This window comes from Lissotriton helveticus, chromosome 7 (genome assembly GCF_964261635.1).
Source record: "Lissotriton helveticus chromosome 7, aLisHel1.1, whole genome shotgun sequence".
Taxonomy (NCBI): domain Eukaryota; kingdom Metazoa; phylum Chordata; class Amphibia; order Caudata; family Salamandridae; genus Lissotriton; species Lissotriton helveticus.
This window is the reverse complement of record NC_136068.1, coordinates 87,057,458-87,082,963: the sequence shown is the minus strand read 5'-3', so window position 1 is coordinate 87,082,963 and position 25,506 is coordinate 87,057,458.

The following is a 25,506-nucleotide window of genomic DNA, read 5'->3' as shown; positions in this document are numbered from 1 at the left end:
GCACTTTCTTTGGCATTTTCACGTACCTCATGTGGTTACACGGCCACCGTACGGGTGTCTCGCATCCTTAAAAGGAGCCACGCCCATCCACCGAACGCGGATTATCCTGAGTCCCCCAATGAACTGATCCGGCAGCTCTGTCCAGCTTCTTCGGCAGCAGCGAAGCAGCACGCAGGTGGTTTGAGGAACACGGAGCAGGTAGGACAGTCAGTCAGTCAGTCAGTCAGTCAGTCATAAGCTTTTATTCGATATGCAAGATATCTTATAAGCACTTTTATAATACAGTTAATACAATGTACACAAAAAAAAAAATCATTGCCACAAGAAGTCAGTATAAAAATATTAAAAGAGATAAAAGGGTGTGAAAAACCGTTAATAAGTTAACTAAAAAGAGAATTAAACAGCTACTGACAATCTCTTACATCGAATAAGCCAAAACTGTTTTAAAAATTTAGCTATTCCGCACACAATAGGGGGGGAAGTGTCCGTGCTTAGAATACGCAAGGCTACTAAATGGCTGCGTGTGCCCATGTTCCGGCAGAGTGGTTTCAACCAGAAACTCCTAGGCCTTGCGTAGTCCGGGCATTCAAATAAAACATGGGCAATGGACTCAATCTTACTCGGGCAACATGCACAGTTGGGAGAAGTACGGGCCGCAAGAGACCATTTCGATACCAGAGCACCTAGCGGAAGGGAACCAACTCTGAATTTAAAATAAAGAGCTCGGTCAAAGGGGAGAGAAATCAAGTCCAGGTAGGGTTCAAAGGCCACAGTGTCTTTAATTTGTAAAAAGGCGGCAGTGGACCTGCAGTGGTTGGAGGTTGTAATTAGATGCTCCGCAGTCCATTTCCAAAAAAGCGCCTTAACAACTTCTTTTGGAGGGGCTGAGCGAGATGACCAGCAATCTCCTAGGCCGATGTTCTCCAAAAGCTTTTTGGTGTCACTTAACCATTTTATATGAGCCCAACCCCCCTGGCTCATTATATCTCCCAGGGCATCAGCATAGGATTTTAATTCTTCGCTCCTCCAAATCCTTGTCCACAACAGGAGCGGGCGAAGCTGGGCCTGGTCTTTAATGTTTTTACATCCCATGTCCATCCACACTGGTACAGATGGTGTGCTCAATGGAACAGAGATAAAAGATTTTAAAAGCTTGCTCTCTGCTGTCACTAGGGCATCCAGCCGGCAGTGGCCCCACAATTCTGCCCCATACAAGGCTGATGTCACTACTTTGGCCTTGTAGATTTCGAGTACTGGGGTAAGTGATCTCCTGGTTGAGGCCCTGTATTCCCTCATGAGAGCTCCTCCTACTCTCCTATGATTTATGACCATTTTATCTATGTGGTTAGCCCAAGACATCCTGTCCGTAATCCGGATACCTAGGTAGTCGAATTCGGGTACTCTCTCTAGAGGGATAGAATTAAGTGTAGGTGGGCAGCCCAATTTTTTAGGTGGATTTACAACTAAGTATTTCGTTTTGTCCACATTTATTATTAACCCTTTTGCCTCACAGAACTCCTGGAATCGTGTTAATAATTTCTGCAGGCCTTGTGGGGTCTTCGAGATCAGGAGCGTGTCATCCGCAAATAGCAGGGTTGGGATGCGAACACCTCCAAGGCAGGGGGCGTCGGCTGGTACTTGTTGAAGATGTTTTACCACCCCATTCAGATATAGCGAGAATAGGGTGGGCGCCAAGACGCAGCCCTGTCTTACGCCCCTGGACACTGGTATCTTGTCAGTGAGCTCTCCGTTTTTACCCCAACGGACCTGTGCAAAGGTGTGGGCATGAAGGCTTATGAGAAGGGACAAGATGTAAGGTGGTAATCCCAACTCATAAAGGACCCTCCAGAGCTCTTCCCGGGGAACTAGGTCAAAGGCAGTCTTCAGATCTATAAAAGCTAAGTAAAGACTACCCTTGCCTAGTTCCACCACCTTCCACCCCAAAAGGAACAGCCTAAACACCTGCTCTATAGTCCCCATACCAGCCCGGAAACCTGCCTGAAAGTCTGATAGGATTTTTCTCTCCTCCACCCAATGGAGAATCCTACCGAGGATAGCTTTACCAGCTATCTTTTGGGTGGAGTCAATCAGACTTATAGGGCGATAGTTGCCCGGAGTTTCCCTACACCCTTTTTTATAAATGGGTACAACCACAGCCCCTTTCCAGGATTCTGGCCCTGCTCCTCCCCTCATAATATCATTTAGGAGAGCTAGAGGGGTGAAGAGGTCATAGGCATGAGGTTCAAATGTTAGTATATGATCCCTCCCCACGGTCAGTTCCCCGTCTGGAGGGAGGTATAGGGACCCAAAGTGTTTTACCCAGCTTTGAGGCGGGATGTTACAGGGCCTCATGGCTGCGTCGGGTTTACTCCGCTTATTTATGAGATTCCAGAAGGCCCCTGAATCCCTGATTTTGCTAGCCTGGAGTAGATCTTCCCAATGTTTAACTTCCCACTCCCTTTTAGCCAAATTAAGGGACTTTTTATAGGTCTTCCTTGCATCCTGAATCAGACTAGGGGATTTGGATTTAACTGCCCTAACTAACTTTGTTTTAAGGCCCCTACATATGTGGGTGTACCAACCATCAACTGGTTTGATTGTTCCTTTACTACCCGGCTTTTTAGGGTAGAGGGTAAACACGTTAGTTAAAGCTTCAATCAGGGAGACAAAACACCCACTAACGTTACCCACCCCTTCTAAGGAGGTTCCGAGAGATGTTATCGCACGGCTTAGATGGGATTTAATTTCCCCAACCTTTGCCTCGGATAAAACCAGTTTCGCCCATTTGATTCTTCTACCACATGGGGAGACTTCCGATTCATCTGGTGGTACAGGTGCCAGGTTGATGTTGGTCATCCTTAACGGTTGCCACCATTGTTCAATTTTTAGGGAGAGTGAGTTGTGATCACTTTCTGTCGAAGGGACCACCTGCATATCCCTTACATAAGGCCATAAGCACACATCTATTAGAATATAATCTATCCTAGAGGTGTGCCCTGGTCTATTGTAGGTATGGGCACCCCCCCTATCCGAGGAAGTCCTTCCATTCACTGCCCTTAGGTTAAATTCAAGACTCAGGGAGTATAACTGGAGCGCCACTTCTGTCCACCTTTTAATCGGTGGAAGGTCCAGTGCCGGGATCCCCCACCTAGCATCCTCCTCATCTTGGTCGAGGGAAACGTCCGAGCCCAAGGGCTCGAACGTACAGTTCATATCACCTGCAACCAGAGTGCGAGTCTTATGGGGGGAATTGTTTAACAGGGTCTCAAGGAGAGCTATTACTGGCGACTTCCTCCCACCTTTTGTACCCCGGGCATACACATTATAGACATTTAGAACAATTCTTCCCCTTTGATCTATAAGGGTGATATTTTGTATGTTCGGGGAACCTGTGGGAAAATCCACAACTCTACAGTTTATAGAAGCCGCGACCCAGATGAGAAGGCCACCCGAAGGTCGCCCTCTCCCAGATTCCGAGGCTCGCGCAGGGGAAGAATATGAGGAGAATCCCGCCCTATGGACCGGCACCAAGCTCCATGTTTCCTGGAAGAGGCACAAGGAGTGCTCATCAGCCCATGCAGCAAAATCCGGAAGAGCCAGTTTGCTTGCAATCCCTGCGACATTCCAGCTGAAAACCTTATAGACTAGGTCCGTCACAGCTGGAAGGTCGCTGGGCGTCTGAATGCCCCTATCTATAGAAGTCCTCCTAGATATACAAGGAGAACAGGGATCTTGTGAAATTACTATAGGGTCTCCCATTCCACTTACGAGGTTTGTTTGGGGGGTAGTGCTCCCACAGAGTCTTCTCTGCTCACTGTTTCCAGTCAGCAGGGGCCTATTGCCCACATTTGACTCTCCCTATTGCCCCCTACAACCCCTGCCAAGTTTTGACCAAAATTAGGGGAACTTACACTTCCTCCATTTGGGCTAACAAGGTGCCTAGGGTAAAAATACGAAAGGTCTACCAATTTAACCCCCGGGGCCCCCATATTATTAATAGGAGTACAAATAGATGGTATTACTCTGGGGTCTTGGAAGTTTATAATTACACAATCCCCCTCCTGCAATTTTTTCCCTTGCCCTACCCATCCTACTCTGCGGACACTTAGGATAATACCGTCCACACCCTGGGGGATTGGCTTATTTGCCTTCAGCCAGTGGATACACTTATTCTTGAGTGATTGATGGTTTTCCAACTGACCTTCCTTTAAGGGGGCACATTAACCATGACAGCAACGAAGGGTTGACAGTCTGGTGGGAGGTTAATCGGGGGGATCCGTCGTGCTGGATGACTGGGGACCAATGGGGAGGTAGATGGGGCAGAATGTTTGGATACAGGCCTGGCAGCTTCCCCTGTCGTTAACCCTCTGGGTTTGCTACTCCCCTCTGGTTTTTGTTGAACTTCCTTTTTACCACTAGCTATCTGTTTCTGTTTTTGGGGAAGAGGCTTGGGCTTATTTCTCTCAGACTCTGTATATGTTAAAGGTCTCTTGTAACTTGAGCCTGTTTTGTGGTGGGGAGGAGATTTAAGTGTTAGGGTTACTGGACTATTTGGGGCAACTTTGTTTTGGGATGGTAGGGGCTTAGGGCCTCTCTGAGCTGATGGTTCAATCCCCTTTGTACCCCCATCCTTGTTTTCAGTCACTCTAGTTATTTGTTTAATTGTTGTTTTGAGTGAGTGAAACCCGTCCAGTGTTGACTGCTCTAATTTGTCAAACCTCTCCCCTAAACCCTTGACTTGCGCTAGTAACGGTTTCAAGAGGGTAGATACCTTCTCCAGAATATTTTCAACTGTTACTAAGTCAAATGACTTTGAGGCCTTGGCTGAGTGTGACCCCTTGGGAGAGTTCAAAGCATCCCCTTCTATATTGGTTTCGTTCAGCATAGGGGCATCCCTTGTAGTTCTCGTACTCGATGCAGGAGACTTCCTTACTCTTTGGTAGAGGGCAGCCTGTCTCACTAGCCTACCCTTTTTACGTTTACGCACTTTTCTACCTAAGGGGAAGAACTCCTGCCTAATATCAGGAGTTACAGTATTTGGTGAAGCCCCAACTAAACTCCCGTCTAATACAACTGAAGGGGGTGCAAGCAATTTTGGGGACTCAGGATCTCTGTTGACATCACTTGTAGGAATAGATGGTGATGATGTGGACAAGTTACTAGGGCCACCGTCTTCCATTGTAACTATAGGTAGGAAAGCGGCCAGATTTTCCAGCCTATCTATATTTTGCTCTATACCAATCAACTGAGGGGGGTCAGAGGAAACGCCGATCATACTAGAGGGGGTACCCGCTTGAACCCGGACAATGGCTGGTGTGAGCGACTGAGCGGCTACCCCCAAGGATGAGCGTCTTGAGGGGAGGTAAACTTCAGATAGTCGCCGCTCAGACATAGCGATCTCCTTTTCAATCACCGCCGCCACCCTGGTGATAAAACGGTCCATAGATCCTATGACCGGGCTTGCGGCGTTTGTCCCCCTTTCAACCTCGCCCCTAAGTGGCTTTCCTGAACGGGTGGACATGGTTTGGGCAACAGAGCGGGGACGGACGCCGAGGGTGTGTCGTCAAGGCTGGTAGAATGTAAGGGACGTGGCCCAGCCCAGCCTCTGACAGCCCCGGACGGCCACAGACGGCCCGCCCTCTGCCCGGGCTCCGCCCGGCGTCGCCCGCGCGCGTCCCGCGACGCGGAGGTCAAGGCTCCGCTTTGTAGCGCCTCCGGGCGCGAAGACAGCGGGGACAGGAAGTCAGCGCAAAGCCCACTGGGAGCTGTAGTCTCCGGCCGCTCCTGGATGTTGTTTGCGGCGAGACCTACAGCGTTGGCAACCCAGGGGCAGAGGCAGAGTGCTGGCGTCTGTGCAGGTAGGCTGTGTGGCTTGAAAAGACCCCCGCTCCACCGAGGTCAAGGCTCCGCTTTGTAGCGCCTCCGGGCGCGAAGACAGCGGGGACAGGAAGTCAGCGCAAAGCCCACTGGGAGCTGTAGTCTCCAGCCGCTCCTGGATGTTGTTTGCGGCGAGACCTACAGCGTTGGCAACCCAGGGGCAGAGGCAGAGTGCTGGCGTCTGTGCAGGTAGGCTGTGTGGCTTGAAAAGACCCCCGCTCCACCGAGGTCAAGGCTCCGCTTTGTAGCGCCTCCGGGCGCGAAGACAGCGGGGACAGGAAGTCAGCGCAAAGCCCACTGGGAGCTGTAGTCTCCAGCCGCTCCTGGATGTTGTTTGCGGCGAGACCTACAGCGTTGGCAACCCAGGGGCAGAGGCAGAGTGCTGGCGTCTGTGCAGGTAGGCTGTGTGGCTTGAAAAGACCCCCGCTCCACCGAGGTCAAGGCTCCGCTTTGTAGCGCCTCCGGGCGCGAAGACAGCGGGGACAGGAAGTCAGCCCAAAGCCCACTGGGAGCTGTAGTCTCCAGCCGCTCCTGGATGTTGTTTGCGGCGAGACCTACAGCGTTGGCAACCCAGGGGCAGAGGCAGAGTGCTGGCGTCTGTGCAGGTAGGCTGTGTGGCTTGAAAAGACCCCCGCTCCACCGAGGTCAAGGCTCCGCTTTGTAGCGCCTCCGGGCGCGAAGACAGCGGGGACAGGAAGTCAGCGCAAAGCCCACTGGGAGCTGTAGTCTCCAGCCGCTCCTGGATGTTGTTTGCGGCGAGACCTACAGCGTTGGCAACTCAGGGGCAGAGGCAGAGTGCTGGCGTCTGTGCAGGTAGGCTGTGTGGCTTGAAAAGACCCCCGCTCCACCGAGGTCAAGGCTCCGCTTTGTAGCGCCTCCGGGCGCGAAGACAGCGGGGACAGGAAGTCAGCGCAAAGCCCACTGGGAGCTGTAGTCTCCAGCCGCTCCTGGATGTTGTTTGCGGCGAGACCTACAGCGTTGGCAACCCAGGGGCAGAGGCAGAGTGCTGGCGTCTGTGCAGGTAGGCTGTGTGGCTTGAAAAGACCCCCGCTCCACCGAGGTCAAGGCTCCGCTTTGTAGCGCCTCCGGGCGCGAAGACAGCGGGGACAGGAAGTCAGCGCAAAGCCCACTGGGAGCTGTAGTCTCCAGCCGCTCCTGGATGTTGTTTGCGGCGAGACCTACAGCGTTGGTAACCCAGGGGCAGAGGCAGAGTGCTGGCGTCTGTGCAGGTAGGCTGTGTGGCTTGAAAAGACCCCCGCTCCACCGAGGTCAAGGCTCCGCTTTGTAGCGCCTCCGGGCGCGAAGACAGCGGGGACAGGAAGTCAGCGCAAAGCCCACTGGGAGCTGTAGTCTCCAGCCGCTCCTGGATGTTGTTTGCGGCGAGACCTACAGCGTTGGCAACCCAGGGGCAGAGGCAGAGTGCTGGCGTCTGTGCAGGTAGGCTGTGCGGCTTGAAAAGAGCAGGTAGGAGACTCTGGTGTTCAAGATAATTATGTTCCGCATGAGTGACAATGTGGAGTGTTCTCCGACGGTCTTTATCGGGAAATCAGTATTGGCTGTAGAGATTTGGGCAAATGAATATGCCTTTGTACAAGGTGCAGTAAGAGGTGCGTGTGATAGAACATGCATCATGAGACTTTGGGAATATTGAACAAGAGTTGTGCATCTCGGAGTACATTGAAGATTAACCCCTTATTTGTTTAAGCTTTGGGATTATTGACATTTGATTGAAACATTAGAACATTTGGATTCTTGATATTTGATTGAAACATTTAGAACGTTTGGGTTCATGACATTTTATTGAAACATTTAGAACATTTGGATTCTTGACATTTGATCTGTCATTCATTTGTGACATAACATGTGAATGGAAAAGACAGAATATTTTACAGGAGAAGCGTTAGCGAACTCAAGTCACAAGTTAAGCATCTTCAAAGTTTACTAGGTTAACTTGAAGACACTCGAATAATAAGTAAAGCAATAACGCAAGTGACAAGAAACTTACATTCTACTGTTGTAAAAATCTTCAAGATAGAACTCCTCACTTGTTAAATTAACTAGAGTTCCTTCTTATATTTACAGGTAAATCAAAGTATACATGTTTCCATTCCAAATACTGATGACCATGTCCTACAAGTGAATTGCCTAATTCCCTTCCCCTCATCTAGCCATTCCGAACCTCTGTTATTCAAAATCAGATTCAAAGCTGCCAGAAGGTGGACTTCTTGATGGTACTGCTCCAGAGGAACCAAAGGCATTCTTGACAGAATATTCCACCCAAGGATTAGTTCCTACCGAGCAGTACCGCCAAGATGGCAGCCTTGGAAGACTTTTACAAAATGTTAGGACAGTTGCAGAAAGAGGTTACAGCCATGCACTTGGAAATTGCAGCTTTTTCAAGTCAAGTCGCTCAATTACAGTCACAACAACATGGTGGGCATACTCCACCACCACCAACATAAGTTACAAATGTTCTGCATCCCACATCTTTAGTCTCTGTAACCGTTCCTCAAGTAGTTCCACTGGCTTATCCAGAACGATTTTCTGGGGACCCTACCAAGTTTCAAACCTTTCTAACCCAAGTACAGTTACATTTTATGGTCAGACCTATTGCCTTCCCAGATGCCCAATCCTGTATTGCCTGTCTTATTTCTTATTTAAGTGGGGACGCTGCTATTTGGGCTGTTCCTTTAGTGAATTCCGATGACACTCTCTTATATGTTTGGCGTGCTTTCAAAACAGAATTTGAAAAAGTATTTGACAGGAGAACCATCTCAGGGTCAGCTGACCGTGAATTACTAGCATTATGGCAAGGTAATAAAGATTTGATACATTACCTGACACAATTCAATCACCTAATCACCGAGACCAATTGGTCTGAGGAAAAAAGGGCTGCAATTTATTACCAAGGCTTACGGGATGAACTTAAGGATTTAATAGCACCCATTGACCCACAACCTAAGTCCTGTAAAGGCTTGATTGCTTTAACATAGCGACTGGATCATCGCCTATCAGACCGCAAAGGAGAGAAAAAACATTCTGAATTTTGCACTTTCACTAGAACCAAGGAAAGATATACAAATGTGAATCAAGATACCCCAGAACCAATGGAAATCAGAGGAGTTAGAAAACCTCTCACTCGGGAAGAAAAGGATCAATAACGAAAAAACAGACTTTGCTTATACTGCAGACAAAAGGGACATTACGTATAAGAATGTCCAGTCAAACCCAAATGAATGGGAAACATGAACAGCAAAGACTTCTCTAAACCACAGGGAAACTAAGAGGCTCAAGGAAATGTCAGGAGAGTTCCCCGAGTATCATTATACAATCTCCTGAACAATCTTTGACAAATATCTTACAACTTGCAGTTCCTCATTTTTCTGTTCACATCTTGTTTGAAGTAGAAACCTTGCATGAAACCTTAACGGTCATGAGTGACTTGGGAGCAATGGGAAATTTCATTGACTTTACATTTTGTCGTAAATTAACAATACCCACAGTGCCTAAGGCACGGCCTGAAACAGTTTGGGCAGTTAATGGAACCCTTTTGACTTCCGGCCTTATAATTCATTATGCAGAAAGTATAACATTGACTTGTTATATGCAAGAGACAAAACATAGTGAATGTATGTGTTTGATCTAATTGATACACCCCAGTTCGGTGTTATTCTTGCAATGCCGTGGCTAACGCTACTTAATCCTACAATTGTTTGGGCTAAACAAACATTTGCTTTTAACTCAGATTGGTGTCAACAAGAATATTTATCTGAGAAATACTCACAACAAGTCTCTGGCTCCCAATTTCTAGCCACGTTGAGTGATCAACAATCCACAGACATGGTGCAGAGTATAGCAACCGCTGCAGAGCTAGACACTGAATTACCACCTTTGTATGAACCATTCCGAGATGTCTTCAGTGAAAGTCAGGCTGAGCACTTGCCACCACATCGCATATATGACAGTGAAATAGATTTGCTCCCAGGGGCCAAAATACGGTGAAGTTGGATATATGCTCTCACCAAACATTAAAATTGACATTTACGCGAATACCTGGACAATTATCTAAAAAACGGTTTCATCCGACCTTCCAAGTCTCCAGCTGCATCTCCTCTTTTCTTCGTCCCCAAAAGTAATGGTGATTTACGTGCTTGTATTGATTATCGAGCGCTGAACAACATCACATTAAGAATTGTTATCTTCTACCTCTTATATCTGTCCTTCTCGATCAAGTACGAACAGCCACCGTATACACCAAATTAGACCTAAGGGGGCATATCATCTGGTGCGTGTTAGAGCTGGCGACGAGTGGAAAACAGCATTCTGCACTCATTATGGCTTATACAAATATTGTGTCAAGCCGTTTGGGCTGTGTAATGCCCTTGCGGCGTTCCAATTTTATGTCAACAATGTACTCAAAGATTACTTAGACCGATTCGTGATCGTCCATATCAATGACATTTTGATTTTTTCTAATACTCACACAGAACGTGAACATCATGTAGAAACAGTTCTGCAAACCTTATGGATCAATTGTTTATTTTGCAAATTGTCCAAATGTGTATACTACACTTCAGAGGTAGAATTTCTGGGTTTCATATTGTCACCACGTGGCATAAGCATAGCTGACCGTAAGATACGAGCAATACAAGAATGGCCTACCCCAACTTCAGTGAAAGATATGCAACGGTTTTTAGGGTTTGCCAATTTTTATTGACAATTTATTAATAATTTTTCCACTGAAGCAAGTCCTTTAACTAAATTGTTACCAAAAAAGGTTACGTTACTTTGGACTACAGAGACACAATGAGCATTTTCGGAATTCAAGAAAGCATTTGTAATGGCTCCGATATTACAACACCCTAATTCCGAACAACCATTCATAGTAGAGGCTGATGCCTCAGATACCGCAATAAGAGCACAATACCATCCTAGTAATAGTAGACAGATTGTCAAAAATGACTCATTTTATGGCATGTCCGACTTTAACAACAGCTTCTGAGCTAGTCAATCTTTTATTACGAAACATAGTGAGACTTCATGGTTTGCCACAAACCATCACCTCAGACCGTGGCGCCCAATTCACCTCCCGTCTTTGGAAAGCTTGGTGTACAGCTCCTAACATACAAAGTAACCTCTATACTAGTTTCCATACTGAGTCCGATGGCCAAACTCAGCGGGTGAACCAAGTTTTGAAACAATATTTGAGGTGCTATTTATCTAAAACACAAGATTCATGGGTCGATTTAATGTGGGAAGCCGAGTTTGCCTATAATAATCTTAGTCATGCTTCAACCAATATGTCCCCATTTTTTGCCAGACATGGTTTTCACCCCCAATTTCTACCACTCTCAACGCCAAAGAGCCAAATACCACACATATCATCAAAATTACAAGAAATGGCTAATCTGGTGCATCAATTAAGTATCAATATCCTTAAAGCAAAAGCGACATATAAACAAAATGCAGATCGAAAAAGAAAAGCAGCACCCACTTGTAACCCAGGTGACAAAGTGTGGTTTCCACAAATAATCTAAAGTTTCGACATAAGTATAAATTCCATCCTTGCTTTTGCAGGAGCTTTCAAAATAGTGAAATGTATCAATTCTGTTGCTTACAAGTTAAACCTACCCAAAAATATGCGTATACATCCAGTATTTCACACTTCGTTATTAAAGATCTCCCCAGACATAGCACCGTACCGTCCACCTCCTGTTTTGGTAGATCAGGAAGAATACGAAGTGCCAATAATTATGAATAGTAAACGATATAGAGAAAAGCTATGGTATTTAATCCCTCGGAAAGGCTATGGCCCTGAGGAAGACTCATGGGAACCAAGTGACGCAGTTCATGCACCACGATTAATCAGACAGTTTCATAAGATACATCCCATTGCTCCAGTCTAAATGGAGGGGGTCTTGTTTTGGTGGGAAGGACTGCCATGAATCTTCCCCGGAGAGCAGCAGACATTATCTTGAAATAAAGAGTGACAACAGTAAAAATAACACAAGCAATAGAAAAACACAAGTAACACCTTATCTATTTCAGACTAATTGTTGTTAACTCCATGTGTACTGTTGTAATGTCTTTTATTTAGCGTCAGTTTGACCTCCTTATTCTTTTCTTTAGCTTTTTCTATTCCTTGGCACTGTCTTTAGCATTTTCGCATAGCTCATGTCTCTCTAAACATGAGCTTAAGCCGTATGGGCATCTCGCATCCATAAAAGGAGCCATGCCCAGCCTCCGAACGCGGGTTAACATGAGTCCTGAGGCCCCCAATAAATTTATCCGGCACCTCCATCCAGCTTCTTCGGCAGCAGCGAAGCAACACGCAGGCGTTTTGAGGAACACGGAGCAGGTAGGAGACTTCGGTGTTCAAGTTAATTATATTCTGCATGAGTGACAATGCAGAGTGATCTCCGACATTCTGTATCAGGGAAATCAGTTTGGCTGCATAGTTTTGGACAAATGAATATGCCTTTGTACAAGGTACAGTACGAGGTGCGTATGATAGAACATGCATCATGAGACATTGGGAATATTGAACTAGAGTTGTACATCTCGGAGCACATTGAAGATTAACCCCTTATTTGTTTAAGCTTTGGGATTATTGACATTTGATTGAAACATTAGAACATTTGGATTCTTGACATTTGATTGAAACATTTAAAACGTTTGGATTATTAACATTTGATTGAAACATTTAGAACATTTGGATTCTGGACATTTGATCTGTCATCAATTTGTGACATAACATGTGAATGGAAAAGACAGAATATTTTACAGGAGAAACTTTAGCGAACTCAAGTCACAAGTTAAGCATCTTCAAAGTTTACTAGGGTTAACTTGATGAGTGAACACTTGAATATTAAGTAAAGCAACAACGCAAGTGACAAGAAATGGACATTCTACTGCTGCAAAAATCTTCAAGATAGAATTCGTCACTTGTTAGATTACCAAGAGTTCATTCTTATATTTACAGGTAAGTCAGAGTATACATGTTTCCATACCAAAAACTGATGACCATGTCCTACAAGTGAATTGCCTATAACGTATTGGGTTCTTTTTCCTGGTCTCCCTACCCGCAGTACCCCTCCTATTTCCCTTCCCCTCATCTGGCCATTCTGAAACTCTGTTTTTCAAAATCAGAGTCGGAGCTGCCAGAAGGTGGGCTTCTTGACGGTACTGCTCCCGAGGAACTGAAGACATTCTTGACAGAGCCTTACCAGGCGATCGAAACAGGGTGCAGCAGAGGCTTGCTAAAAGCAGTCACTTACACAGCGAGTAGTGCTTGTATGGTATAAGCCAGAGTATATGTATGCTTGGCTGAGTGACTAGGCATTGGAGAAGGACATGTGCTGCTACCCAAATACTCTCAGAAGTCACCACAATATCCAAGAGCTATGTTAATCAATTTTGGAAACTATCTTCTGAGAGAAGCCATATATGATTTTGCAAGACCAACTAGTCAGCGGGAATACAAAGGGTTTACATTTTTTGTTAGACCGGATTTTGCACATCCGACTGTTGAAAGAAGATGGAAAATGCGCCAACTGTTCAAGCCCTTTGAAAAACTTGGAGCCACTGTCTATCTTCAGAACCCCGCGAGACTGAAAATCATATATAAAGGAACAACGAGAAGCTTCACTAGCGAGTTTCAAGCCCAAGATTACCTGAGAGAAATAACAGAGCCTGGGGCTAGGAAGTCTGGAAAAATCAGCAAGAGTACAAATATAGACTGATAATGCACAACTAGCATTGTGAACTGGTGACTCTAACAAAAATATATTTTGAGGGGAAATTTGTGCAGGGGGGCTGATAAATATAAGAATTGTTGAATTTATTCAATACATAACCACCTAAAGTTTAACTATCACATTTTAGATACACAGGGTTAGGATAGGGAGGGTGCTAACGCGGGCGGATCACATGGACACCCACACCCGGGTACCATGGCACCTGGGGTGCCTCAACGGATGGAAAGGGGGGCGGGGGTGGGGGGGTCTAGGGTGGGAAGGGGGGGTCATACAAGCAGGGACAGCTAGGTAGGGGGGGCAGAACAGGTTAGAAAATACTTACACTGGAGATAAAGATCATACTAACCTTAGCAAAATAGAAAGAAATAAAAAAGCAAAGGATTTTTTTTTCAGAGTACATGAGAAAAACTTCAGTGGCTAAGATTAGCATATTGTCAATGAACATATGCGGCCTCAATGATATAAAGAAAAGACAGAAAGTCGCAGAGGGTCTAAGAACATCTGGGCCGAATATCGTGTGTCTCCAAGAGACACATATTGAAGGTTCGCAGCAATATCTGTTGAAATCCCTAGGATATCGACTTATAGCAGCTACATCACAGGGGACACGCACTAGGGGGGTCGCAATTTTAGCAAAGGGTGTGGGGCTACAATTTTCACGGTCCAAAGCGGATACTTTAGGTAGATTTGCAATTACAGAATGCCATCTTAATAATGGTGAAGGTAAATTCACACTATGTACAATATATGGGGATATTATTGACGATCCGGAGGTATTGATTAAGGTGTCCAACGAGTTAATTCACTGGCCTCTCCCATTGATTCTCTGTGGATATCTTAATATTCATTTACCCTATAATTGGTCCACAGATCCTGGGTTCATTTATCAAGGCAGGAAACCGAAGGTCTATGTCGCTCTTAAAGACTTATGTTTACAACACGGCCTTTTAGATGGCTGGGCCATGAGTCACCCGGGTGACCCTGGTTACACTTATTACTCATTTCCACATTCAAAACATGTAAGATTAGATTATATGCTTCTTTCGATTAGCTTACGCTCTACATGTCAAATCAGTAAACTACCAAGAATTCTGTCGGATCACAACCCGCTTAAGCTTAATCTAATGAAGGGTCCCGAAAAACCTAATATAAATATATGGACATTCGAAAGAGCTTTGCTATACAATAACGCATATAATTCCCATATGAAAACATGGATTCCAGCTTTTCTATCAGATAATATCGGGTCTACCTCCATCGACATAGTCTGGGACACTTTGAAAGCAGGGGTTAGGGGCGAAACGATGAAATTCTCCTTTCACCACAACAAAACAGAAAAACTAAAAATGGCTTCACTGGAAGAAGATTTGCGTAAAGCAGAAGAAGGACTTATTAAAACAATACAAGAAGGTAACCCAATTGCTAATGCAGAGCGCAAAGTGGCTATCGCAAAAAATAACATCTTGGCAATATTAACTGATAGAGCAGCTAGTAAGGCTAACGTCAACAAAGCTAAAATATATGAGCTTGGGGAAAAAACGGGCCACCAATTAGCTGTTAGAACCCGCAAAGAGATATCTTCTGCTCTAATTAAAGAAATTAGGGACCCGGATTTGGGTCTAAGGTCAGATCCATCTGAAATAAGAACATCCTTTCAGAGATTTTATAAAAACCTCTATCACGAGGATAATGCAGAATGCGGTGATCCCAATATTTATTTGGAATCATTTACCCCATCACACTTGGAAATTGCTGATCAGGAGATATTAGATAGTACAATTAGCTTTGATGAAATACTTCTAGCAATCAAGGGCCTGGCTAATGGAAAGGCTGCGGGCATGGACGGGATTCCTACTGAATTCTACCTTAAATTCGCCCCTCAACTCGAGAATATCATAACCCTCCTTTTTCAAACTATCTTCTCCGGAGGGAACCCGCCTAGGTCATGGTCCATTGCCAACATAATAGTATTTCCTAAAAAAAACAAAGATGAGAAAGAATTGGGCTCATATCGACCGATCACATTGATTAACGGGGATTCTAAAATATATTCAAAAATACTGGCAGATCGATTGGCTCCCGTAATTCATAATATTGTCTCAGAACGACAACATGGCTTTGTTCCCGGAAGGTCTACGATTGATCATATACAAAGGGTTATTTCCCTCTTTGATTATACGGGGGTGACAGGAGACCCTATGGCCCTTATATTGCTCGACGCAGAGAAAGCGTTTGATAGGGTCTCCCGGAAATTCCTATGTGCGGCCCTATCAAACTGTGGGATAGGCGGAAATTATTTAACAGCAGTCCAACAACTTTATGTAAACCCCAGCGCCCACGTGTTAATCAATGGGGCTCTATCAGAAAGCTTTGCCATCACGCGGAGTACAAGACAGGGCTGCCCCTGCTCGCCCCTCCTATTTGCTATTTATATTGATGTATTTATACACAACTTGGAAAATAATAATTTAATTCCCCCAATTCAAGCTCGCAACGTACAAACTAAATGTCTGGCATATGCCGACGATATAGCTATTATCACAGGTGACCCCAATAACGCTATTAAGTGGATAGAACAAGAAGCCCACGCCTTTGGCAAAGTCTCGGGGTATAAATTAAATCGTAGTAAAACTCAGATCATCATAAATAATAAAATTACGATGCAAGATCCACGTATAATTAATAAAGCAATTTATTTAGGCGTGAGTATTAACGCTGATATCGAAAAAATGGTTGACGATAATCTTAACCCTCTCATTAGTCGCACTAAGAAGGAACTACTACGCCTACACAATTTACAACTCACTATTGGGGGGAGAATTAATGTAGTCAAAATGTTATTTTTTCCGAAGTTTCTCTATTTTTCTCGCACAATAAACCTAGAATTCTCCCAAATAGTTTTTAAAAACATAGACGATATGTTTTCACGTTTTATATGGGGATATCATAAGCCACGAAGAGCACTCAAATGGATCACTTTACCTAGAGATCGGGGGGGATGGGCACTGCCAAACTTTAAACTGTATTATTGGGCAACAGTGTTGAGATTTAGTGTATACCTTTTGAAAGAAGACACCGATGCCCATAATATTCCCACTCCGCAAGAACTTATTTTGGGAGATGGTTGTGCAGGCTGCTTATGGCGTCACTCTAACGATGACTATTTTAAAAAGGTGAAATTTAAGACTATCGCTAGTGTTGTTAAAGTGTGGCGGAATGTTAAAAAACTAGTTGGTCTAGGTCGATATTCCTTTTATACACCTGCAATACAGAATTTGGATCTCCCGGAAATATTTCGAGACTCAATATCAAATAGATGGGCAGAATTAGGGATAAAACAACTAGGGTGCTTTTTTTCTGAGAATGGCTTCAAGTCTTTTGAAGAACTGAAAACCGAGTTCAAACTATCTAACAGAGATTTCTTCAAATACCTCCAAGTGCGGGATTTTATTTTAAAGAAAGGGGGAGGTCGCATCAAATTTCAATCGTGGCAAACGATGGACAAATTATTAGCTATAAAAACCCCTAGAATTGGCGAGCTATATGAAGGACTTAATTTACTTTTGCCAGACGACATGGAGAAACATACGGAGGCATGGCAAAGCAGACTTTGCATCTCTCCACGAGCCTCTTTGGAAGCCTTGGAGATGTCAATATCAACCCTAATGTCCATGAAACTCCAAGTACAATTTTATAAAACATTTTTGTTCACTTTATTACACCCCAGTAAAAATGGCAAAATGGGGGACCGGAAATTTAACACACTGCCCTAGGTGTTCACTTTCATCAGCAGATCTAACCCACATGTTTGCTACATGTCCTATATTAGGGAATATCATATCGACAATCTCTGACTTTCTTTCCAACCTTGCAAATTGCCGTATTAATATATCAACCGAAGAAATTGTATTAGGTATGTCTAACATACCACGACCACATTCTATGCATGGGCTTATCTTCGTGGCTATGGCTGTTCTAAGATTGTGCATTGCGTCAGCCTGGATAGATCCATTAGCACCTTCTTTTGTAGAATGGAGAAACAGGCTGTTTGCAACTTGCAACTTGGAAGTGGCGATTTATAGAAACAAAGGGAGGACTAAGCGGAATAAGGGCATGATGATATGGACACCTCTGCTAGACTGGATGCAAGAGGAATGAAATGTTTGAATTACTTAGGTTCTATATTTACTGTTCCTCTTCTCTCCCCCTTTTTTTTTTCTTTATTAGCTCAGTTTCATGCTCACTGAACAAATGTATATACCTTTCCTCATATCTTCTATAATCAATAAAATGTAAGATTTTGCTACCTGTTCTGTGGGGGTTAGGGGTGGGGGGGGGGTGGGGGATAATGCTGTTTATAAATCTCAAATGCAAATAAAAAAAATAAAAAATAAAAAAAAAGGAGAAGGACATGTGCTGGGCGCAAATGAAAACAGAGGAATAAGTGTGCTAGATTGGAAAAGCCAGAATGGCGGTCATCTTAGAGGAGATCAATGCATTAAAAGAACCATAGGGAACCAGTAAGAGCAGAGTAAGACCAAAATGAGAGAATAAGTAAATCAACAAAACAGTATGGTAAAAACAAATTATGGGCGTTGTGCAATGGAACAATTAGAATTACAAAAGTTAAATGAAAAAATTAAAAGTAAAATAAAAAATATAAACCCATCAATGTGGCAATAATATGCAGAAAATTACTAGGTCAAGATTACGGAATGAGGGAGAGTTACAGGTGTATTTAGAGAATACAGTAGTCCTCCTTGAATGTCTGACTGCACCAGCGAATATTAAAGGGTGATTAACAAATATACACAGGGGGGAATACCAAGTCAAAAGGGATGTGAGTGCAAAAGTTTGTACAGTCCATCACTAGTTAGAATCTAGGCGAAGATTGGTATCAAAGAAAGTTCAAGGGTAGTCTTCTGATTATGGGTAGAATGCCAAAAATGCAAATGATGTAGGTTACAGTAGAGACGTCTAATCCTCCATTTTGTTCAGACCAGTATTTAGGCTGATCATCCATAAAGTCCACCTCAATTCTTCCCTATTTAGTAAAGGATACAATGTTTCTGTCTCGCTCCAGTTGTTTCACCAGAGCAATGACTTGCCATTGTAGAACGTTCTCATTGGGATTGATTTCCTCAAAGTGTTCCACCAGATGAGCATTTGCAACCTAGCATCTAAAGCAGCTTCTGTGTTGACATATCCTTATTCAAATCGTTTGCATGGTTTGTCTTGTGTGTACCAATTTGCATGGACAGGTCATGGCATAAATCGCATTGGCTGTGTTACAATTTGAGAAATGTTGCATGGTGAGTCTCAAACTTTTCTAGATAAATCCCTTTGTTTCAACAGTAAACTCAGAAACATTGCAATTGCCACATTTGCTTAGGCCTGTTAAAATGGATACTACCCACAGATCTTTGAACGTGCAGTCAGTTCTGATGGGGGGGAAACTGGCTCATACCAAATGGTCATTAATGCTTTTGTTCTTTTGGAATGCAAAGTTGGGCCACTCTAATCAGAGGCTCCCGGCTTTCAATACATTCCAAAGGCATAGAAGGCTCATTTTCACGTTGTTGGATACTGGAGAGAATGTAGTGACACAAACCAGCCTGTCGGCGCCCTTCTTTTCTCTGGGGGGGACTATTGCCTACCTAGGTCAGTACCAGGTTTTCTTCATTGACCTTTTCAACAGTTTACGTGGGTAGCCTCTGCAAAGCAGTTCGCGTGACAGTGTCTCAGCCACCCTAAAGAAGTCTTGTGCAAAAATTGTGAACATGGAAGTAAGTCCCATAGTACTCTGGGGTGGTGGCCGGAGTGCGCCAGTAATGTGTTCCTTTCTGTGGGTTTATGGCAAAGGGATGTATATAGTTACCCATTCTTTGGTTTTATCATTCGATCAAGAAAGAATATCTTGTTTCTATTGTGTTCGAGAGTAAATATGAAACCTTGCAATTCATGGTAAGCCAGTTTAGAAATTCTGTGAGGGTTTCCACCAACAAAACAAACAAGATGATGGACGGAATGTTGCACAATGGCAACACATTCACCCCCAGTCACAGATCTGGGTTTAATCCATCGTTAATTTGCTCACAAACCCACCCCAGTTCAGACATGGCCACATGAAAATCCATCTTGACCCTGTGCCTCATGGGAACAGTCCAGCCCGAACTGCCAAGCCATGTCTTCCCTGGACCAGAATCAAGCATCCTAGGACCGGTTTCTGGCTATCAGCCGTCTTCAGCCAGGATAGCTTGACTCCAGTGGCTTAGTGAGCACGGGACCCACGTCTGGGCATACCCTTCCCACATAGGGTGAACAGCAAAACAAACAAGATGATGGACGGAATGTTGCACAATGGCAAAACATTCACCCCCAGTCACAGATCTGGGTTTAATCCATCGTTATTTTGCTCACCAATCCACCCCAGTTCAGACATGACCATATGCAAATCAGTCTTGACCCTGTGCCTCATGGGAACAGTCCAGCCCGAACTGCCAAGCCATGTCTTCCCTGGACCGGAATCAAGCATCCTAGGACCGGTTTCTGGCTATCATCCGTCTTCAGCCAGGATAGCTTGACTCCAGTGGCTTAGTGAGCAACCCCTGACAAATCAGGAACATATAATCAATGTAATGCTTCTATATCAATATATGGCTGTGAAATGGATGAAAGTGCTGCCAGGTAAGGCAGCTTACTTAGTGCCTATATTTTACTTCCCCCCATGCAAATTCTCCTCATCATTACTTGTTTGTTCACAGCATGCTAGCCGATCGATATTCCATGCTGGCATGCACCCCGACTGCACTGCTTCATCAGAACACCGTCCTCTTGCCCCTTCTCAATACGAGGTCCCTGGCATGTAAGTTAATTAGCCTTAATACTTCAGGGAGAGTAGTTCCTCATAAGTGGGGAAAGTCCACAGACCAGAGGAATCACAAAGCCAATCACCGTGATCACAGGGGGTTTGAATGGTCAGATCTTAATGCCAACAAACACCTGGTAGGGTGTCATGCTTCATCATAGGATGCTCCTCGTCAAGCAAGCCCTGTAGTACCTGACGGGTCTAGGGGCTATTTATCGGAGATCTTTTGATCCGTTGATGCCTTTGGAGGAGTGCATGAAAGGGTAGTGTGCGGAAAATAGGGTGGTGATAATGGTGTGTATAAAATAGTCTAAGGTAACCAAAGGAGTGTTTTTGGGTAAAGGTCCCTTATCTAAATAAAAACAGAGGAGCTATCCTTCAGTAGCAATGTACCTTGATAGTTACAAATTTAAGTGACAAGTTGGGGTCGACATGTTTCATTCCTACATTGCCAGGGGGGGGGTCAATCGGCATTTCATCAAGACCAATACAAATTAATACTACTACCCTCTGGTAATTAGTGTAACCCCGTCTGAGTGCTGGGTCGCAAATAGGAAATATGATACTGCACCTTAATTGATGCAGGGAGCAGATTCCACCCAAAGGTTTGAAAGGAATGGACCCTCAGATAAGACAGAGGGTCCAGGTGTAGCTACGGCAAAGATGGTGAGCACAGGACATTCTCCCTAGACCTACACTCCTCCGTCTTCCTTTGCCTGGCAATCTTCAGAGGTACACGATGGTTCAGCATGCTGGTCAACAGACAAACTCGGCAGAAGTACTACCAGTGGGATGACCAGTAAATATGCACACCCCTACTACTCCGTTACCTGCTGCTTCCAATATTGTGCCAGGCAATCGTCAGACTTTCTCCATCTTTAATGTGTCTACACATTGTCTTCCACAGAGATATCATTTCTAAGTAAAGGCCTTTCATTTTTCCCAATGAACTGCCCTAATTTGTTGGACCTACAACCAGAATTCCTAATGTTTTTTCAGAAAAATAAGATAACTCACATTTTGTTCTGGCAATCCATGTGCTGCGGCCAATGCCAATACTTCGATTTTTTCTTCACCAAATAACTTCATCCCCACTGAAGTTCACGCTTTTGAGAGAATCATGTCCAGAGACATTTGTAACTTAGAACAGCAAAGAATATTCACGTCCTACAATATTTCAGCATTAGAAAAGCAAGCACTGCTCAACCTCAAAAACAAAATCACAGATTATCAAACCAGTAGATAAGGCTGGCCGAATAGAGGTACAGATTATAGACCAATACAAACAGAAATCATAAGGCAAGTCACAAACAACAAACATTATCTGAAACTCAACGCTGACCCTACCAAGGAACTCCAGGGATTGATTTTCAATACCACCGGGAGAGACAAGGAAGCAGGCTTTATTAGCCAATATAAATACCTATTTTAATACACCAAGTCTCCTCTCATGCCGGTTATCTACAACCTACCCAAGATGCATAAAAGCCAGTGGTCACCCCTACTCCCATAGACCCATAATATATGGGTGCGGCCAATATTTTAACCCATTGGCAGATACATCAACTTCTTTATTAAAGAATTTGTCCCCAGCACTGTTTGCTCTGTCAGAGATAGTATGAACCTCATCATCAAGATCAAACATATTCTTTTCAATCAGACAAGTGCCTATTGGGTACAATGGATAGTGAATCACTATACGCCAATATCACCTTACTGGATGTCATTGAAGTCATGAGAAAAACTCTAGATAAGAGAGCACATCCACATTGGGTACCCACAACCTTCATCACTGAGCTCCTGAACTTGACTCTAACACGTAATTGTTTCCAACTCAACTGTGATTTTTACCAACAAATCAAATGGACTTCCATGGGAGTGGTTTTTGACCTCAAGTTTGCAATTCTGTTCATGGAAGACTTGAATCCAAGTTCATCCTCTCCAACTTTAGCCGCCATATATTGGTATGGAAGAGTTGTATTGATGATCTTTTCCTGATTTGTCAGGGGTTGGTAGAAAACCTCACATAATTTCTCAACTGGCTTAACTTCAATGGCAAGGGTTTCATATTCACTCTGGAACACAATAGAAACAAAATCTCCTTTCTTGATCTCATCATAAAACAAGCATTAGAAATGCAATCGGGCTCGGATTTATTTGAGTTTGAGCTAATGGCATTGTAAATGCCAATGTATTGTTGCTATGTGTTATGGAGTGTGTTCATGTGGTGTGTATTGCCAGTGATCTCCTTGTGAGTGTGAGAATATTGCACCGTTACTGCCTGTGTTGTCCTTCTTGTGAGTGTGAGAAGCTTGCACATCTGCTGCCTGTGGTCTCCTTGTGAGTGTAAGAAGCTTGCACCTCTGCTGCCTGTGGTCTCCTTGTGAGTGTAAGAAGCTTGCACCTCTGCTGCCTGTGATGTCCTTCTTGTGAGTGTAAGAAGCTTGCACTGCTGCTGCCTGTGATGTCGTTCTTGTGAGTGTGAGAAGCTTGCACAGCTGCTGCCTGTGAGTATGAGAAGATTGCATTGTGCATCTCTGTGCTGTGCCTGTTCTTTATAAGGGACTCTTGCTCTGTTGCTGCTGCTGCATTGGCACAGTACCTGCTGTGAGTGTGTGAGGGAAGCTTGCACCGCTGCTGCTTGTGATGTCCTTCTTGTGAGTGGGAGAAGCTTGCACCTCAGCTGCCTGTGGTCTCCTTGTGAGTGTAAGAAGCTTGCACTGCTGCTACCTGTGATGTCGTTCTTGTGAGTGTGAGAAGCTTGCACCGCTGCTGCTTGTGATGTCCTTCTTGTGAGTGGGAGAAGCTTGCACCTCAGCTGCCTGTGGTCTCCTTGTGAGTGTGAGAAGCTTGCACAGCTGCTGCCTGTGATGTCCTTCGTGTGAGTGTGAGAAGCTTGCACCGCTGCTGCCTGTGAGTATGAGAAGATTGCATTGTGCATCTCTGTGCTGTGCCTGTTCTTTATAAGGGACTCTTGCTCTGTTGCTGCTGCTGCATTGGCACAGTACCTGCTGTGAGTGTGTGAGGGAAGCTTGCACCGCTGCTGCTTGTGATGTCCTTCTTGTGAGTGGGAGAAGCTTGCACCTCAGCTGCCTGTGGTCTCCTTGTGAGTGTAAGAAGCTTGCACTGCTGCTGCCTGTGATGTCGTTCTTGTGAGTGTGAGAAGCTTGCACCGCTGCTGTTTGTGATGTCCTTCTTGTGAGTGGGAGAAGCTTGCAACTCAGCTGCCTGTGGTCTCCTTGTGAGTGTAAGAAGCTTGCACAGCTGCTGCCTGTGATGTCCTACTCACTACTCTACTCTACTCACTACTCACTACTCTGCACTCACTACTCACTACTCTACTCACTACTCTACTCACTACTCACTACTCTACTCACTACTCTGCACTCACTACTCACTACTCTGCTCACTACTCACTACTCTACTCACTACTCTCCACTCACTACTCTGCACTCACTACTCACTACTCTACTCACTACTCACTTCTCTACTCACTACTCTGCACTCACTACTTTACTCTCTACTCAATACTCACTACTCTACTCACTACTCACTACTCTACTCACTACTCACTACTCTACTCACTACTCACTACTCTACTCACTACTCTACTCACTACTCTGCACTCACTACTTTACTCACTACTCTACTCACCTCACTACTCTACTCACTACTCTACTCACTACTGACTACTATACTCACTACTCTGCACTCACTACTCACTACTCACTACTCTACTCACTACTCACTTCTCTACTCACTACTCACTATTCTGCACTCACTACTTTACTCACTACTCTACTCTACTCACCTCACTACTCTACTCACTACTCTACTCACTACTCACTACTCTACTCACTACTCTGCACTCACTACTCACTACTCTACTCACTACTCACTAATCTGCACTCACTACTCTACTCACTACTCTACTCACTACTCTACTCACTACTCTACTCACTACTCTACCCACTACTCTACCCACTACTCTACTCACTACTCACTACTCTACTCACTACTCTACTCACTACTTTCTACTCACTACTCTACTCACTACTCACTACTCTGCACTCACTACTCACTACTCTGCTCACTACTCACTACTCTACTCACTACTCACCTCACTACTCTACTCACTACTCTACTCACTACTCTACTCACTACTCTACTCACTACTCTACTCACTACTCACTACTCTGCTCACTACTCACTACTCTGCTCACTACTCACTACTCTGCTCACTACTCACTACTCTCCACTCACTACTCTACTCACTACTCACTACTCTACTCACTACTTTCTACTCACTACTCACTACTCTACTCACTACTCTACTCACTACTCACTACTCTACTCACTACTCACTACTCTACTCACTACTCACTTCTCTACTCACTACTCTGCACTCACTACTTTACTCACTACTCTACTCACCTCACTACTCTACTCACTACTCTACTCACTAATGACTACTCTACTCACTACTCTGCACTCACTACTCACTACTCACCTCACTACTCTACTCACTACTTCTCTCACTACTCTACTCACTACTCTGCAATCACTACTCACTACTCTGCACTCACTACTCTACTCACTACTCTACTCACTACTCACTACTCTACTCACTACTCACTACTCTGCACTCACTACTCTGCACACTACTCTACTCACTACTCTACTCACTACTCAACTCACTATACTCACTACTCACTACTCTACTCACTACTCTACTCACTATACTCACTACTCACTACTCTATCCACTACTCTACTCACTACTCTACTCACTACTCACTACTCTACTCACTACTCTACTCACTACTCTGCACTCACTACTCACTACTCTACTCTACTCACTACTCTACTCACTACTCACTACTCTACTCACTACTCACTACTCTGCACTCCATACTCACTACTCTACTCACTACTCTACTCACTACTCAGCACTCACTACTCACTACTCTACTCACTACTCTACTCACTACTCTACTCACTACTC